Here is a 17,494-nt window from a genome sequence, read left to right on the forward strand (position 1 = left end):
TACTGTGAAACTCGCATGTCGTGTGCTTTAGGGTGTTATGTAAGTAACGGCGTTAAGTCTTGTAGTATAGTGTCAGATTTTAGTATTTTTATTTTGGTAGAAAGAGCTGATTACGTTCAATTATGTTTGTTATTATCGCACAAAAGAGTTGTGAACTATCGTTGAAAGTAGAAAAAATATATCGTGTCAATCGCCATTAAGACTCAAAACCGGAGAACTCCTAAGAAGTATTACAATATATATAAGTTAAATATTACAGTGTAATAAGTGACTCCGATCCTGGATTTCATCTAATTGCTCCTATGTTAATTCTATCAAAAACAAAGCAAGCAAAAATGGTTCAACAGTGGATGTCATAAAAGTTCGCTTTAAGTATCTCTTGGACCATATGCAATTGGGACTTTGTTCGATTCCATACATTGGAGAGCCACTCGGAACTTTTGCGATGATGCAGCTTAAGCGGATGCGGGTCATGTTGAGCTGGTTGTGGCCTGGGGCCTGTAGCATAATCGAAATTTTACCAATAATATTAGTAGAGGAGCTTGTAACTGTATTTTTCTGTTGCATAATGAATCTACAAGTATGAATTTACAAGACTAATATTACAAGTAAACCGCACTAATAATATTAGTGGAATTTACAAGTAGCTGTTGCTTAAAGAAAATACAAGTAGAAATTATTAGCGAAGGCTTGTAGTTTCTTTTACAAGTATGAATGGGGCTCTAATTTAATTTACAAGTAGCTTTTATTTTATTATTTTAGCTGTGCAAAGTAATTATGCATCGTTTAATTGTTTTTAACGACTTAACAGAGAAAGAAACTATTATTCTAGTTGATTCAAATTACCATATAATGAAATACTGTGCTTAGTGCATAACACTGAGAATTGTGAAAATTTTCAAATGTCTTTGGATATAGTAGAAGTACTTTAAGTGCTGACATCAAGTATTCAAATGGTGGAGCGCTAAAGATCATTAGCAATTATGCAGTTCACAGAAACCCAAAAATACTCAAAAGTGGGTTGTTTTAGGTCAACTCCGTACTTTTGGGCCAATACCCCATTTTGAGTAAAATGAGTTTCCTAACACTTGGTAGTTTAACTTAATCCACTTAAAACATATTAACCAAAGCTGAGTTTAGTTTCCCCAAAGTTGACTTTATTCATCTCAAAATTGAGAATATATTAATATACTGAAATTTGTATTATTATATTATTGTACTAAACAATTTCGTTTAAGACCATGCATATTTCTTTATATTTGACAACAATCATGGAAAAGAAAGAAAAACGTAAAAACTACTTAAATTCTGAGTAGAATTTATTGCGATATTCTCATCAGTTAGTATTTTGAACTAAAAAAGAAATCGTCCAAATTTCATAATCGAATTAGAAGCAAAATCCAAACTCGCATAAGTCTCACAATACACGTAAATTAAACCCGTTTCAAAAACACACAGCAAAAAAGTCTATCGGGATTCGATTTATCATGGAGGATACGTACGCGTAACTTACAAATCGCCCTAATTAAAACTTTAGTCAATCCCAAAGACCACGTAAAAACGACTCCAGTGTGCATTACGTTGGCTTGGTTAAAACTGCCAATACCACGAAGCCGGCTTGAACCGCGGAATCAATAAATTTACAGAGATAATAATTCGTGTTCCGTGCATACCTATCGCAGTCATAACATATATTCTATCCACAAATTTGCAAACAAACGTAAACAAATCGTTTACCTCCGCATTAACAGTGAACTGTCGGATTAATTTTGACAGGTAAATGAACCTGACGGACTTGTTATTTCAACCTTACTAATAATACAAGTACTAATATTATTAGTTGGAAAAACATTATTATGCGACGCAAATTACAAGTACTTGTAATTTGTTGACTTGTAACTTGTAACTTGTAGCTAATATTATTAGTCTGATTATGCTACAGGGCCCTGGTAGGTGATTGTAAAAGTGTTCGTGTAAAATGTTTTTAAGTGTCTTCTACCACCTTAATTTTTTCACCATCCAGCACCAGTTCACTACCACCACCACTAATGAACCCACGTTGATTGCCAACGACCATGTATACTACGTTTTCCAATCCTCGCTATCTCCCTATTAAAAGGCACAAACAGCTCTTCCACGGCACAACGACTTATCCCGATAATATCGATATCTTCTGCAAAGCCCAGGAGCACATGCGATCCTGTGATAATGGTACCGCTTCTTTGAGCACCAGCTCTACAAATCGCCCCTCGAGCGCTATATCCTTCCATGAAAGGTAATAAATGATGTCGATATTTCATCAGTAATTCTTATTCTTGGTTTCAGTCCGTCCAACGTTACACGAATCAACCGTAACAGTTTCGCCGGAAAACCATGTTATAGCATGATTTGCCATAATTCATTCCGTTTCCCTGAATCGTACGTCGCCTTGAAATCAATAAACAGATGATGTGTCTGCAAGTTTTCCCCGGAATTTATCAAAAATTTGTCTCAGGGTAAACATTCGATCCGTCGTTGATCTGCCCTCACGAAAACCTGCCTGGTATTCGCCGACGAAGGACATTTCAAGCGGTCTCAATCTGTTGAACAGAATACAGGACATAATTTTGTATGCCGAATTAAATGGGGGCTATTCCTCGGGCAGCAGGGACTATGCCCAAGGGCTTGACGATCCCTCTCCAGGCCATCTGCGAGTTGTGGCGCCTGCCTAGGATGTGGTGGGTAATACGACTCGATACAATCGGCAACGACCTAGGCGGCGAATAAAGGATCACGATTGGAAGCTTGGAACATGGAACTGCAAGTCGCTAGGCTTCGCAGGTTGCGACAAGATAATCTACGATGAATTACATCCCCGAAACTTCGACGTCGTAGCGCTGCAGGAAATCTGCTGGACAGGACAGAAAGTGTGGAAAAGCGGGCATCGAGTGGCTACCTTCTACCAAAGCTGTGGCACCACCAACGAGCTGGGAACCGGCTTCATAGTGCTGGGAAAGATGCGCCAAAGCGTGATTGGGTGGCAGACTGAGGATAAAAGGCCGATTATTCAACTATAGCATCATCAACGTGCACAGCCCACACGGAGACCCGACGACGAGAAAGAAGCGTTCTATGCACAGCTGGAGCAGACATACGATGGATCCCCACTGCGGTACGTCAAAATCGTCATCGGTGACATGAACGCTCAGGTAGGAAGGGAGGAAATGTATAGACCGATCATCGGACCGGATAGTCTGCATACCGTATCGAACGACCTCGGCCAACGATGCATACACTTTGCAGCCTCCCGCGGAATGGTAGTCCGAAGCACTTTCTTCCCCCGCAAGAATATCCACAAGGCCACTTGGAAATCACCAAATCAAGTAACGGAAAACTAAATCGACCACGTTCTAATCGACGGTAAATTCTTCTCCGACATCACGAACGTACGCACTTACCGCAGTGCGAATATTGAATCCGACCACTACCTCGTTGCAGTATGTCTGCGCTCAAAACTTTCGACGGTGTACAACACGCGTCGGAGTCGTCCGCCGCGGCTAAACATTGGGCGGCAACAAGACGGTAGACTAGCCCAAGACTACACGCTAGCATCTGGAAGTGGCTCTCCCAACGGAAGAGCAGCTAGGCGCAGCATCTCTTGAAGATGGCTGGATATAGATATTCGATCCGCCATTGGTAGCATCGCAACCGCTGCACTAGGTACGGTGGCTCCGGATCAGAGAAACGACTGGTATGACGGCGAATGTGAGCAGTTAGTTGAGGAGAAGAATGCAGCATGGGCGAGATTGCTGCAACACCGCACGAGGGCGAACGAGACACGATACAAACGGGCGCGGAACAGACAAAACTCGATTTTTCGGAGGAAAAAGCGCCAGCAGGAAGATCTAGATCGTGAGAGACAGAGGAACTGTACCGCGCTAATAACGCACGAAAGTTATATGAGAAGTTAAACCGTTCACGTAAGGGCCACGTGCCACAGCCCGATATGTGTAAGGACATAAACGGGAACCTTCTTACGAACGAGCGTGAGGTGATCCAAAGGTGGCGGCAGCACTACGAAGAGCACCTGAATGGCGATGTGGCAGACGAAGATGGCGGTATGGTGATGGACCTAGGAACACGCGCGCAGGACATAATTTTACCGGCTACGAATCTCCAGGAAATCCAGGAGGAGATCGGCCGGCTGAAAAACAACAAAGCCCCTGGAGTTGACCAACTACCAGGAAAGCTGTTCAAACACGGTGGTGAGGCACTGGCTAGAGCGCTGCACTGGGTGATTACCAAGGTTTGGGAGGATGAGGTTCTGCCGCAGGAGTGGATGGATGGTATCGTGTGTCCCATCTACAAAAAGGGCGATAAGCTGGATTGTAGCAACAACCGCGCAATCACATTTCTAAACATTTGCTACAACATTGCTACAACCCTAGCAGCACACATGTGCCATACAGGCTACTGCAACTCATATGTGACCAGATTTAGTCCCAAACAAGTTGCTGTAACCATTTTCGTCTGACTTGTGCTGCTCGGGAAGGTACTCTCCCAAATTTTATGACGCCGACTAACACCAACTGCAAGACAGTTCGTGGGGCAGTACCAGGCGGGATTTATGGGTGAACGCTCTACCACAGACCAGGTGTTCGCCGTACACCAGGTATTGCAGAAATGACGCGAATACAACGTGCCCACACATCATCTATTTATCGACTTCAAAGCCGCATATGATACAATCGATCGGGACCAGCTATGGCAGCTAATACACGAAAACAAATTTCCGGATATACTGATACGGTTGATCAAAGCGATGATGGATCGGATAATGTGCGTAGTTCGAGTTTCAGTGGCAATCACGAATCCCTTCGAAACGCGCAGAGGGTTACGGCAAGGTGATGGTCTTTCGTGTCTGCTATTCAACATCGCTTCGGAGGAAGTAATACGAAGGGCACGGATTGACACGAGTGGTACGATTTTCACGAAGTCCGTTCAGTTATTTGGTTTCTCCGACGACATCGATATCATGGCACGTAACTTTGAGAGGATGGAGGAAGCCTACTTCAGACTGAAAGGTGAAGCTAAACGGATTGGACTAGTCAGTCATCAATACGTCGTACATGATAGGAAGAGGTTCAAGAAAGGTCAATGCAAGCCACCCACCACGAGTTTCTATCGGTGGTGACGAAATAGAGGGTGTTGAAGAATTCGTGTACTTGGGCTCACTGGTGATCGCTGATAACGATACCAGCAGAGAAATTCGGGATGCGAAATGGTGAGTTGACATCTGGGAAGGGGCGCCTAACATAGCTCTGGTCCTCACAAGTTCCAATACTCACGCTTCCACGGGTCTTCCGATGACAATTGACCGCCAGCTAAGGGTTGCGTACTTAGCTGGTAGTGCAGCCTGGGCACTGTTGTCCTTCTGACATCAGCTAGAGTGAGAGGGTGCATCCTGTGGGGTCTGCCTAGGATGTGGTGGGGTCCGACTGTGGGCTCTGTTGAACTTCTATAAAAAGCTGCATGTGTCCCCAAGCAGGCCCTATCAAAGCGACCGTGTGCCGCTCAAAGCGCACTAGCCTAGTCCTGGTGTTGGGTGGGACTTTAAACAAATTTGACCCGACTGATCGAGCGTCTGTCCACCAAGGAGGTGCGGCTCCAACAGCGTCTGTTCTGGCATCCAGCGGCTGAGTATGAAATGCTATTCCCCGGAAGCTATACCTAAGATGGCAGCCCCATCCCGGTGGATAGGGAACCTTGGGCCAACAACCTACTGTTCCCGAAACATCAATTTGTTCGAGAATCGCGAAACAACGGACACGAATAGGAACATGGAACGTTTTAACCCTAGCCCAGCAGGGTAAATTGGCACAACTTGCCAATGAGGCACGCCGCATGAAGCTTCAGATCCTGGGACTGAGTGAAGTCCGTTGGCCAAAATTTGGAGAACACAGAACGCCGTCGGGACAAGTTCTGCTATACTCTGGTTTATGAGGTGAATACGCTCCCCGGCATCGCGGAGTTGGCTTCCTACTAAGCGCTCAGGCACACTCTGCGCTTATGAAGTGGGAACCGCTTATGAAGTGAAAGGATAATCGTTGCCAGATTTAGAACACGGGTCCGAAACCTTACTATAATCCAATGTTATGCGCCAACCGATGCTGCCGATCTGAAAGACAAAGAGAACTTCTACAGTCAACTCAATGCCGTCGTAGATAGAATTCCGAAGGGTAATATCATGATCTGTTTGGGCGACTTCAATGCGAAGATTGGATCCGACAACTCGAACCATGAGCGCATTATGAGACGCCATGGTCTCGGAGAAATGAGCGAAAACGGAGAGCTGTTCGTAGAATTTTGTGTAAATAACGACATGGTGATCGGAGGATCGCTCTTTCCTCATCGACCGGTTCACAAGGTCACGTGGGTCTCCCGTGACGGCTTTACAGAAAATCAAATCGACCACATCTGCATCAGCCGAAAATGGAAACGGAGCCTTGATGTACGGAATAAACGTAGTGCCGATATCGCGTCTGATCATCACCTCCTCATCGGCGAAATACGCCTGCGCATTGCGCGGATTCGTCGGCAGGAGGAAAGAGTTGGACGACGATTCAACACACGTCGACTGGAAGATGCCACGGTGAAACGGTCCTTCGCTGAAGAACTGGAGACGCGTGCTGCAGATATTCCGGAAGGTGGCAGCGTGGAAGACCAATGGACCGCCATCAAGAATGCCTTCATCGTCACCAGCGAGAACAATCTGGGCAAACTGCACACCCAGAGAAAACAATGGATCACCGATGAGACCTGGAGGAAGATAGAGGAGCGAAGAGAAGCCAAAGCCGCGATAGAGTGATCGAAAACCAGAGGAGCCAAAATCTTAGCCCGTCAACGATACGCGGCTCATGAGAAGGAAGTAAAACGCTCATGTTGACGGGACAAGCGAGCGTGGGCAGACTCTCTGGCCGACGAAGGAGAGAGAGCCGCCGCAACCGGGGACATTCGCCTCCTCTACGATATCTCACGACGCTTAAGCGGGGCGAAGATGAATGCAACGATGCCTGTGAAAGACGCGAATGATCAGTTATTGACCAGCTGAAACGCTGGTTCGAGCACTTCGAACAACTTTTTCAAGTGCCAGCCAGGCCATCACCACCTCGGCATGATCTGCCTAGGATCCGACGTATAACACGCGTCAATACCGAAGCTCCATCACTGCTAGAGATTCAAACAGCCATCCAAAGCATGAAATCGAATAAAGCCCCAGGGGTCGATCGCGTATCAGCCGAGATGCTCAAAGCTGACCCCATGACATCCGCTCAACTACTGCATCGTTTATTTCGTAATATCTGGGACACCGCAACTTTCCCGGTCGACTGGATGCAACCATGGAGCACCTAAATGGCTTCGAATTGGCGGATGATGTTGCACTCCTCGCGCAACGGTGCTCTGATATGCAGAGTAAGCTCAACGACCTTGCCGAGCGCTCCTCTTCGGCAGGTTTAGTCATCAACGTCAACAAAACCAAATCGTTGGATGTAAACACGGTGACTCCTTCCAGTTTCACAGTAGCCGGGCAACCAGTGGAGAATGTTGAAAGCTTCCAATATCTTGGTAGCCAAATGGCGTCAGTCGGCGGTACCAAGATCGACATAGGCGCACGGATCAAGAAAGCAAGGGCTGCCTTTGCGAGTTTAAGAAATATCTGGAAAAACAGGCAGATAAGTGAACGCACCAAAATACGAATTTTCTACTCTAACGTGAAATCTGTGCTGTTATACGCTAGCGAAACATGGTGTGTATCAGTGGAAAACACTCAACGGCTGCAGGTGTTCATTAACAGATGCCTGCGGTATATAATTCGGGCCTGGTGGCCTCACAACTGGATCTCAAACAAAGAGCTCCATCGTCGTTGTCACCAGAGACCGATAGCAACAGAAATTTGGGATCGGAAGTGGGGCTGGGTCGGCCACACTCAACTTAGGGGCGGAAACGAAATCTGTAAACAAGCATTAGACTGGAACCCAGCGGGACATCGCAGCAGAGGCAGACCCAGAGGCTCATGGCGGCGAAGCCTCAATAAATAAATAAAAGAAGTCGACCGAAATCTAGCCTGGCAACAGGTTAAAGCGATAGCCGGGCAACGCTCAGGATGGAGATCTTTCAAGTCGGCCCTTTGCACCACCGGAGGTGTACAGGATCCATAAGTAAAAGAAAAGAGAAATTCGGAGACGCTCCGATCGAATAGAGTTCGCCGCCGTACCAAACTAACTATCTAGTAAACGCTTATTAGACCGGTAGTTCTCTATGAACACGAGACCTGGACGATGCTCGTGGAGGACCAACGTGCACTGGGAATTTTTGAAAGGAAAGTGCTGCGTACCATCTATGGTGGGGTGCAGATGGCGGACGGTACGTGGAGGAGGCGAATGAACCACGAGTTGCATCAGTTGTAGGGAGAACCATCCGTCGTTCACACCGCGAAAATCGGACGACTGCGGTGGGCCGGGCACGTAGCTAGAATGTCGGACAGTTATCCGGTGAAAATGGTTCTCGACAACGGTCCGACGGGAACAAGAAGGCGAGGTGCACAGCGGGCGTGGTGGATCGATCAGGTGGAGGACGATTAGCGGACCCTCGGCAGACTGCGTGGTTGGAGAAGTGCAGCCATGGACCGAGCCGAATGGAGAAGACTTTTATGTGTTGCACAGGCCACTCCGGTCTTAGTCTGGTAATAACATAACATTCCTCGATAATTAACGCACTCCAGTGTTTGCCCTCTTTTGAAGAGAGGGTAGATGAGACCGTCAAACCAGCTAGCAGGCAATTCTTCGCCTTCCCCATATATTCGACATAATATGGAGCAGAACTTCAGAAACTGCTCATTGCCATGTTTGAGAAGTTCAGCCCGCGCTGGTCCTTCACCGTATCTCCGGATCTAGGCCATCGGGCTTCTTGAATAGCGACCACGTTCACTTCAACGTTCTGCAGTTCACGAGCCAGAAGGCTCACTCGTCCAGGTTCATTTAGGGTCCTGACATTCCAGGTACCGAGTTTCCAATCATAGTCCTTATTTCGTTGCCGGGTCGATTGTCAAAAATAAGGTTCTCTTTTTTTCTATCTCCTTTTTTCGTGGTATTTGAGAGGCTTCAGTGAGGTACCTTACCGGGGTCGGATTACCTACATCGCGCTGGTGGGGCTGCCACCTTAGATATAGCTGACGCGATACAGCATTTCGTTGATCAGCCGCTGGGTACCAGACAGGCGCTGTTTGAGCCGCACCTCCTGGTGAACAGACGCCCGAGGCGTACCTTCTCACTCTAGCTGATGTCAGAAGGACAACAGTGCCCAAGCTGCACTACCAGCTAAGTACATAACCCTTAGCTGGCGGTCATTTGCCATCGGACGAACGAACCAGTCAATGTATGGATAAGTAGCGGAGGAGGTTCGGTTGTGGGCACCGTTCGGTTATGGGCACCCCTATGTATCTTTTGACAAATAAGCAGGGCTTGGAAAATTCGTTCAAAAACGAACGAATGCTTCGTTTTTAGCCCACAGTGAGGTTTTGATTTCGGTGCACCGATTGATGTTGCCTCGATGCCTTGCTGCTTACTGCACGAACAATGGAAGAGGTAAATACAAAACATTCGTTTTATACATTGAAAGAGGGGAGTTTTGAACGTGGCATCTCCACAAGCCGGGTGCTGCCGAAGAGGCATCGTTCAGAAGGGAAGCGTGAAATGAGGATGCTTCCTTCGTTCATCGGCAGTGTTTCATATGCGAGTGAGTGTTGTGTAAATACAAAACCTCATTAGCGGGAAAGAGAGGGCTTGCATCATACCCCTCTCTTTTACACATTCATTCCAACAGAAATACGCAACTCAGTAGAAGTGAGGCAAGAGAGTTAAATATTCTCTGCACAAGCGGGTGCTTGATTTCACTCTCCAACTGTTTTGTACAGCAGTGCCATATGGAGCGAGGAAGCATTCTTCACTAAGCACTTTGAAACTGTTCTCTCATGAAGCTACCTTCCTTGGGAGTATATCTGGTGCTGAAGCATCGGTCCTCATCTTCATTGCTTCATTCATCCAAGCCCTAAATAAGAGATGCTGTCATTCTGACAACCGTCATTTGTTTGCTATAATAGCATGATGTTTTGTGCTCAATATCAAACCAGATGGGCATCTCTACTTTGAACTAGAAACAAATAAATTTTTCGTACAAGAAAAACAACACGAAAGTTTTTCTTGGCCTTTTTCAAAATGTCATAAATTAAAGGATTTAATTCAAAAAGTGAGTTCTAATGCGTATTTACACAGTAAATTTAATCTATTTTGAGGCCCAATGTCGATTGCCATCAAAATTTTAGCGCGATTTTTTTTTCTCGTTTCAAAAAGGCTCCGAAATTCGGTTGTGGGCTCCTTTATTGGTTCGGTTATGGGCACCCTCATTTTATTGATAAATCATTCAATATATTGTCCCTTAACTTATTTTTAATAACGTTTTGAGGCAGTTTTTATAATTAGTTTGACATAATTGTTCGAAATAATGAGTTTATTTAATATTTTTGTTCTTTGGGCATGTCTAGTCATTATACACACACTTTTTGGAACTAAGCGTTGACCGATTTGCTTGCAACAAGTTGCATTCGACGGGGAATGCTTTCCCATTGTTTCCTATTGAAAATTGTTCAGATCGGACTATGGGTTCAAAATTTATGGCCAAAATATTATTTTTTGAAATGAACGAGAAAGGTACTATTGCCGCTAGGGTGATTAATCAGGATTTTTTTGACTGTGATGCATACCAATAAAACGTAAATCAATGAATAATTAAAACCCATTTACCTAAAGTGCTATTTTAGACCTTTCACCGAGGGAGGCATCATCACTGCTAGGTGAATTGATTTGAGTTTTCCTTAGCGTCTCCTGGCTTTTAGAATGAATAAACTATTCCTTGTCTTTAAATCTGGGTGGTTTTTATTCATGCTTCTTTATTTTTAGCTAAGTTTTCAAGGGTGCCCACAACCGAACCACGAAATGAAAATGTCCAAAAATGTCAAATTTTCTAAATTGTCAATATTTTTTTCTAAATCGATGAAATCATATTAATTTCTTTGCTAAAGGTTATAAGTTTAGCTTTCGATTGCTATGCAAATGTCGACATAAGATCAACCAGGGCCACAGTTATGGACCAAACACAAAAGGGTGCCCACAACCGAACCTCCTCCCCTATATTAATGGCATGGCACGGCATGATGCTTCCACATCCTTTATAATATTTCCTTCGAGAAAGAGAATATGTGTAAATTCTGTGACGTTTAGCACACATTTCTAAGTCTGAAGAAGTACCACTAATCAATTAGATTGAGAACCACCTATTAAGCATTTCATATACTTGCGTCAGTTGAGTTCTAACGATCATGCTACTATACTTAGTCAATAACACAACATAATTTAAAACACAGCTATTTACATGTAAACTTCTTACTTGGTAGTTGTATTAAATTTGAAGTTGATTATGTAACGATATTTTCTATACAAACGTTTTCCTCAAACGATTTAAAATTGTTTCTCAAACATGTGTTTTTTTTTCTCTTTCCAGGTATGCGACTACTCCACCAGTCTTTATTTTTCTCAGAGCATGGCAATTTGGCACCCCAGTTTTCCCCAGTTCAGGTGAGTTGAAAAGCCATCCCGCATGAACGGGCAGCAAACTTGTAACGAAAATGTTGAGGTTAGTGGTTTGGAATATCAACCACAGGGATGGGTGCAACTCCCGGCGTAGTTGGTCTGAGCACAACAGGCTAGGAAAGCAAATTAGAGTGCCAAATCCCGCCTACCACATTGGAAGCGCCATACACATGTGGATACCCGTTCGGATTACTGTTGAACGTGCTTTGTCAAATCTTGGCGAACTGTTGTCATCGGCCTCCTCGTCGCAGTCGGTTCGTTGTGGTTCTACCGATGACATGACACCCTGAACCTTACGCTTATATAACGGCCCAGAAGCATGGTGCTCTATAGATGTGCCTGCCTACCGTAGCATCACTCCTTCGTCGTTCAGTTTCATCGCCACATACATGTACATGCCGTCCAACGTGAGTGCTAGGGAATAGAGACCATGATTTATGACGCGTTTCGTCATCTGGAAACGAATGATAAGTGTCTGTGCGAACTCAACAATATTGAATTAATTGGTGAAGCAGAGTTACCACCCAGATGTAAGTTGGGTCCTTGATGCGCGGTTAGGCAATCAGTAGCGCTCTTATATTTGTTGCAGCTGTAGGCTATTGCATCACATGGTCATCAGTATTTGTGGTCATTGTTTGGTTTTATTGACTCATGTCGTAAATTGGCGAACCTTTCTGTTGTAAGAGACATAAGTGAGTAGAGATGCTGACATATTTTTTTTTTTTTTTTTTTTTTTTTATAGAGGGATGAAGGCAAATCTGCATACAGACACCTGAAATTATCACTCAGGGAGTGGGGTTGGCGCGGTTGGCAGAAGGCCAGACCGCCGGACCCACTAAACCCACCCAAGCAACAGAAGGTTACTTGAGTTACCCTCTCTTCTAATGCACAATTCCCCCCGGGACTACCTTTCAGTATTACTTCTGTGGGGAAAAGCAGTACTAAAAGTACTCCTCCCAAAACAACACCTTTCACAGTGCCTCTCTTCGATGTTTTGTCATACGTCTGAGCCCTTTGGCTCCCTTTATTGGTGCAAGCACACAAAAGCGTGGGCCCTTAAGCCCTTTACTTTTTTTTTCCTTGTGCCATTCAGCAACGCATCTACTTTCCTTTTATTTTTAGAGCCATTTAGCTCTCAACGTGCTCGCAAGCTACTCAGATAGTCCCCGGCGGCGGATCTACCCTACTCCGACGGGGAGTCCCCGGCGGCGGAAGCTCCCCGATACCGACGACCCGCATTCGTGGATGGCTGTTACATTACCAACACTACACATTCACCTGGTATGCATGTTCATAGATCCGCTCAAGTCCTACGCACATTCTCACTTCAACGGGTGACCGGACGAGTGCCGAGGTCAGGCCAAAGATTCCGGGTGGAGATAGCTTCCGGTTCAGTGGTGCCCCGACGACCCGAAGCAGGTGCATTCACGCGGCACGATCTACTCAACTGGTCCCCGGCGGTGGACCTAGCCTACTCCGATTAACCGATTTCCCATGAACTGCGCCTTTCAGCTTCTTGCTTAACCGATGAGCCATTCAGCTCTCATCTTGGTCGCGGACTACTCGGATAGTCCCCGGCGGTGGATCAATCCTACTCCGACAGGGAGCTCCCTGACATTGGAAGCTCCACCGTAACCGACGACCTGTCTCAACGAGTGACCGGACGAGTGCCGAGGTCGATCCAAAGATTCCGGGTGGAGATAACTTCTAATTCAATGGTGTCCGAACGACAGCCGGTACATTCGCACGCCACGGTCTACTCAGCTGATCCCCGGCGGTGGACCTAGCCTACTCCGATAACCGAGTTTCATTTGCCTTGAGCCATTCAGCTCTCACCTTATTCATTGAGCCATTTAGCTCCCGCCTCGGTCGCGATCGCGAACGACTCGGATAGTCCCCGACGGCGGATCTAACCTACTCCGACGAGAAGTTCCCCGAAAGCGGGAGCTCCTCCGAACCCGGCCGTTTCGCCACGTTCTGCGGCTACGCGCTCGCCGCAAGCTGAATACAGTTGCGACGCTGTCGTTCCCATCCATTATCGACATATATATTCACGACTTCCACGACTCATGGTCCGCTATCCGTAACGGCTGCCTGCTGCTGCTCTATGCGCCAACTTCGTTGCAGGATGTCGGCTATCCTGGACGTCGCTCTTGCAACCGCTTTCCACTGTTCTGGGTTCTGGCACATTTTTATGACGATGTTATCGGTGTTGGTGTCCGTTCCGCATGCCCCCAACATCGCACTCCTCTCCGTTTCGAACCGAGGACATGTGAACAGGATGTGTTCAGCCGTTTCTGTCACGTCTGGGCATTGCGGACAGGTGGGAGAAGCCGCGTGACCAAACCTGTGTAGGTACCACTTGAAGCATCCATGGCCTGTTAAGAACTGGGTCAAGCCAAAGTTTAGCTCCCCATGAGGTCTGCTAATCCATGCCGACACACTTGGGACTAAGCGATGGGTCCACCTTCCCTTAGGCGAGTTGTCCCACTCTCTCTGCCATTTGGCTACCGTTGCTGCCTTTATATTCCTTCGAGCGTTATCGGTGCCCCTGAGGGCGTAGCACTCCTCGTCTTCCTCTACCACCAGTTTGATAGGCATCATGCCCGCGAGTACACATGCCGCTTCGCGAGATACGGTGCGATATGCGCTGATAACTCTCAGGCACATTAGCCTATGAGTACTCTCCAGCTTTCGCGCGTTGCAGTTTACGCTCAACGCTGACACCCAAGCTGGTCCTCCGTATCGTAGTATTGAAACCGCCACGCTTGCCAGCAGCTTGCGCTTGCTGGAGCACACCCTAGAGTTGTTCGCCATCATCCTCGATAGTGCCGCTATCGCCGTCGACGCGCGCTGGCAGGCGTAGTCGACATGACTTTTAAAGCTCAACTTATCGTCGAGCATCACCCCAATTGTTTCAGAGATCTCTTGGAGGTGATGTCGCAGCCGCCGACTCTAATTGTCGCCTCCTGAACCGATTTCCGATTGTTAACGACTATCATCTCCGTTTTATGATGCGCCAACTGTAGCTTCTTGCTGCGCAACCATTCCTCCACTAGGCTGATCGAATAGGCTGCAGTCAATTCGACCTCTTCGACGGATTCTCCGTACACGGTCATGGTTACGTCATCGGCGAATCCCACTAACTTGACTCCTGGCGGGAGCTTCAACCGCAGCACGCCATCGTACATCACGTTCCACAGCAATGGACCCAAAATTGATCCCTGTGGGACACCTGCCGTGATGGGGCGGTAGCCAAGCCTTCGTCTGTCTCGTAGATCAATAATCGATTCTGAAAGTAGCTTCCCAGAATCTTATACAGCCCTACCGGTACTCCCAGCCGAAGCAACGAGTTCGCGATCTCCATCCAGCACGCACTGTTGAATGCATTCCGCACGTCGAGTGTTATTACTGCGCAGTAACGTATACCGCGCCGCTTGCATTCGATGGCGACCTTTGCAGTGTCAACCACCGATTTAATGACACCCAGAGTAGACCTTCCTCTCCGAAAGCCGAATTGCTCGCTCGATAATCCTCCTACCTCCTCGACGTACGGCGACAGTCTGTTCAGGATCAACTTCTCCAGTAGCTTCCCTACCGTGTCTATAAGACAGATTGGTCTGTACGCTGAGGGGTCTCCTGGTGGCTTGCCAGGTTTCGGTAACAGGACCAAACGCTGTCTCTTCCATATATCCGGGAATGTCCTCTCGTCCAGACACTTCTGCATGGCCAACCTAAACATGTTCGGGTTAGTCGTTATGGCTGCCTTCAATGCCATATTCGGGATCCCGTCCGGACCAGGTGCTTTACTCGGGTCGAGGGACTTTGCCACCGTCAATATCTCTTCTACCGTCACCCTCTCCACCGCTTCATCATTTGCTACCCTCGCTGCTGGCGGCCAGTGGGTTGGGCCGTGGTGCGGGAATAGTGCCTCGATTATAGTCTTCAGCCTCGTTGGACATCGCTCGGGAGGAGCCAGTGCTCCTCTTGTTTTGGCCATGACCACCTGATAGGCGTCTCCCCATGGGTTCGAGTTGGCGCTCTGGCACAGTCTGTCGAAGCAGGCTTTCTTGCTTTCTTTGATGGCCTTGTTTAGAGCCAGTCTCGCTGCTTTGAATTGCTCGATGCGTTCCTCCCTCACTTCCGCCAAGCGTGTCCTTTGCGTTTTTCTTCTAGCCCGGAGACAGGCTGCTCGAAGGGCTGCAATTTCATCGCTCCACCAGTATACCTGTGGCCTGCAGTTCCGTGGTCGCACCTTCCTCGGCATGGTCGCGTCACAAGCTCGAGACAGGACCGCAACCAGTTCGTCGCCGCTTAAACTTCCCGTGTTTTCTTCCAGACCCATAGCTTCACTGAAGGTCCCACCGTCGAAGTGGGCGACCTTCCACGACCGGGTTGTGGGAGTAGCTCTCCGGCTTTCTCTTCTTGCCTCGCTGCCTATCCTGTACCGGATAGCTAGATGGTCACTGTGGGTGTAACCGTCGTCGACCATCCACTGCATATCACCGACCAAACTTGGACTGCAGAACGTTACGTCTATTATCGATTCCACTCCGTTTCGCTGGAAGGTACTTTTGGAGCCTTCGTTGCACAGCACGACATCCAGCTTGGCGAAAGCCTCTAGCAGCGTTTGCCCTCTCCGGTTAGTAAAGCGACTTCCCCACTCTATCGCCCACGCATTGAAGTCTCCTGCAATTACTACTGGCTTGCTACCCACTAGGTCTGATGTTAGCCGATCGACCATCTCGGTGAATTGTTCTATCGGCCACCTTGGTGGGGCGTAGCAGCTGCAGTAGTACACTCCATTTATTTTCGCTATAACAGTACCCTCCGCTCTTGTGTTCAGCACTTCCTGGATCGGGTATCTTCCCGTCGTACAAATCGCCGCTGATTTGGATCTATCCGCTACCCAGTTCCCATTATCCGCGGGGATGCGGTACGGGTCCGACAAGATAGCGACGTCCGTTCTCGCTTCTACTACCGACTGCCACAGCAACTGCTGGGCGGCCGCACAATGGTTGAGGTTGAGCTGCGTTACTTGCACGGCTTCCTCGTATAACCACTCAACGGGCACGCAGGTCCACCCATAGCGTGGTTATGTTCCTGCTTCCTGCTCGCGCATAGCGTACACGATGGTGCTTTCTCGCACGTGTGCGCCTTATGGCCTTCTTCGCCGCATCGCCTACATAGGTTACTCCTATCCGGCCCTTTGCACGCCCACGATTTGTGTCCCGGTTCGAGGCAGCGGAAGCACTTGTCGACTACCGGTGGTTGGTAGAGGCTGACTGGACATACTGACCAGCCAACTTTCAGCTTACCAACTTTGATCACCTTGTTAGCGTCGATGGCCGGTAACTTCACCGTGGCAATCTGCGTCCCCTGCGGTCCTCTTCGCAGACGGATGGACGCATTTGCTACCACCACTCCACCTTGGTCCTTGATGGCCAAGGCGATCTCTTCCGATGTCGTTACCTCGTCCAGCTGCTTACATTGGAGAGTCACTTCGTCGTAGAAACCCTCACTTCTACGCTCTCGCCTAGGGACTTCCTGGGCTAGCGCTCCATATGAGGTACCATTCGCCTGTGAGCCCTTCCTTAAGACAAGGATCATCTCGCCCGGTCTCGTCCGCCTTATGCTACAAACCTCTTTACCAAGGTCCGCCAGTTTCTCGGCGCTGCGCATCGCCTTGAGCACGTCGGCGTAGCGCTCTTTCTCTGTTTTAATGAGAAGTGCTTCACCCTTCTGTCTGGCTCTCGCCGGGCGCGTGATTGCCGCTTTCACCTTCGGTTTATTTACTACCGTTTGCCAGG

Source organism: Armigeres subalbatus, chromosome 3 (assembly GCF_024139115.2).
Source record: "Armigeres subalbatus isolate Guangzhou_Male chromosome 3, GZ_Asu_2, whole genome shotgun sequence".
Classification (NCBI taxonomy): domain Eukaryota; kingdom Metazoa; phylum Arthropoda; class Insecta; order Diptera; family Culicidae; genus Armigeres; species Armigeres subalbatus.